Genomic DNA, 2,580 nt, shown 5'->3' on the forward strand with positions numbered 1-2,580 from the left:
AGTTGTATTGCTGTTGCTTTTCTTAAACAACTGGGAGTCAGAAAACCTTGCCAACCCCTGCAAATATTCTAGAGATTTACCATTCCTGTGGCTCTCTTGAGGCAGAGCTGCATCAATAGCTGCTTACCAGGGGACGGGGGGAGGGAGATGGAGGGAATCTGGGCCAGTATCTAACCCTCTAACTTAATAAGAGAAGCTCTGATTCTCTGAGGCCAGAGATCTTACATGGCTTTCTAGCGAAGACAGTGGAAATCTTTGGATTCACAAACTTCCACCTTAAGTCAAAGTGATAAACACTGGGTACTTAGCAACCAGAATCACAGAAGCACTGGATGTTCTGTCTTGGGGGCATTGCTTGCCATTTAAATGTGGAAAATCACATCATTTGTTACATTTTAGGTCCAGAAACGGTTGAAAAATGCTTCTGAGATGAGGCAGACAGGTATGATCATATTTAAACATTTAAATATATCTGACCTGGTGTTGCTTGACATTTGTCTTCCATCACGATCCATGACTTGTTTCTTTCCCCCTATTAATATTGTCAGTTCTTAAAGGTTGGTTTGATTTGACTTTAGTTTTTAAGGAAGCTGAGTCCTGGAAGATTAAGAGATGGGGTTAGAGATACATAACAGTTGTCTGACATCAGAATAAGCCTAGAACTGCCATCAGCTTTAGCACATTAATATAAAATTTAAAAATATTTTGCTCTGATATGTGTTTTGGATTTGATATCCTGCCTTTCACTCCCTTTAAGGAGTCTCATCTCACCACAAATTCAAAGTGGAGCTTCTCATACGAATGTTTATGAATACAGTGCTATGTTGCTTATTTATTTAATATGTTCATTTTGGGGTGGAACCCTTACAAGACAGTTTGCGAGAATTAATAACATAATGCACAAAACAATGTACCGTATTTTTTGCTCTATAAGACTCACTTTTTCCCTCCTAAAAAGTAAGGGGAAATGTGTGTGCGTCTTATGGATCGAATGTAGGCTGCACAGCTATTCCAGAAGTCAGAACAGCAAGAGGGATCGCTGCTTTCACTGCGCAGCGATCCCTCTTGTTGTTCTGGCTTCTGAGATTCAGATTTTTTTTTCTTGTTTTCCTCCTCCAAAAACTAGGTGCGTCTTGTGGTCTGGTGCGTCTTATAGAGCGAAAAATACGGTGAACTGTAAAAATAGCCTGTAAGCTAGACTACAGGTGTTAGCCCCTAATGGTTCTATTTTCAGAATTTGGAGGGGAGGGAGGGAACTAGGGTATGTCATCAAAGTTAATCGGATTAATTCCAAAGAACAACAGCTAATAGCATTCTGATAGGTTACGAGGGCCTGCCCTCCCATTAGGCAGAGTGAAGGAACCATCTCAGGTGTCAACTGCTCAGGAGCAGGAACAGCAGCTCTAGATCTTTCTCCTAAGTCCCCAGCCATTCCCTTCTGTTGCCAGATGGCCTTTTCAGGAGGCCCTAACCTGGCCTGGTGCCTCAGGAGTGGTAGGGGATGATATTGCATCACCAGTGTTGAAGTGAGATTCAACTGCCAGTTGAGTTGGCTTCTGGGACTGGACACCCTCTTTGTCCTTTGCCTCAGGTGGTAAAATGTATTGGATTGACCCTGTAGGTTACACTTGGACAGCATTCTCCAGGTTTAAATAGAAATGATATGTTCATTTAAAAAATGGGATTCTTATCACATGGGGTTCTATCTCCAAGCTCCTTGTGGGTTATTACCATGGTCTAGTAACAGTCTTTTTCAGCCAAACCTTCCTCAGTTGGTTGCTGTGAGATACATTTGGGGGGCTGTCGCGAGTTCCTTGGATGAGATATCAAATGAATGGAAGACATGAACAGAATCAAAGAGATGGGGCTGCATTCAGAATGAGTGCAGCAGATTAACATTGGCTCAGTTGCCCTACATGGAAATATCTTTACTGCATTGCATCCTTTCTGCATTGTTCCTTGAACATGTGTGTGCACCAATTAGACCATATGTGTTTGGCATCTTGATTCTTTTATCCTTCAGGTATTAAGGAGGAATCATCTCAAGCAACCTGATCAGTCACCAACAGAATAAAGCCATTTGATTTCCTGATGTTGATGTCTGAGCTTTTAGCATGAAGAAGCTCTTGTCAGCTACTTCCAGTATCATCTTCCATCCTGAGTTCTCCTGGGAAGGCCTGGAAGAGTCTTGTAACAAACAAACAGCTATGCATCATCACCACCAATTAACTATTATTTTGGCACTAAGTATATTTTGAAAACCAATTGTCTGAGACTGAGTTCTTATTTATTAGAGAAATTATTCACTCGTCCCACAGGATATGTTCTGCTTGCACTTTAGAGAGATTTATGGCTCTATAGTTTTCTTTCCCCTCATTTTAAGGAAGCATTTAAATATTTAAGAGATTCTGCTAATGTGTAAAATGACAATTAGACTTAATGACCAAGCAGCACATCTGATTGACGCCCCAGATATGATCTGCTGCATACAAGGAACTCCTGCTCTTGCAGACCTCCCCTATTCATTTCAACAGAGGGGCAGATTTACATACACACTAATATTAAACAGGCACAAATGCA

At 41.2% G+C, this 2,580-nt stretch overlaps 1 long non-coding RNA gene across 1 annotated transcript; it reads left to right on the top strand.

Annotated features, from left to right (window-relative positions):
- Positions 1-329: 329 nt before the first annotated feature.
- On the top strand, positions 330-2,265 carry LOC308584566. The gene is made up of 2 exons (XR_014006924.1): positions 330-442; positions 2,024-2,265. It is a non-coding gene; the product is annotated as an uncharacterized lncRNA (long non-coding RNA).
- The last annotated feature ends 315 nt before the right edge of the window (positions 2,266-2,580 follow it).

The sequence above is a fragment of the Podarcis bocagei genome (genome assembly GCF_964188305.1).
Source record: "Podarcis bocagei genome assembly, chromosome: 4".
Lineage (NCBI taxonomy): Eukaryota > Metazoa > Chordata > Lepidosauria > Squamata > Lacertidae > Podarcis > Podarcis bocagei.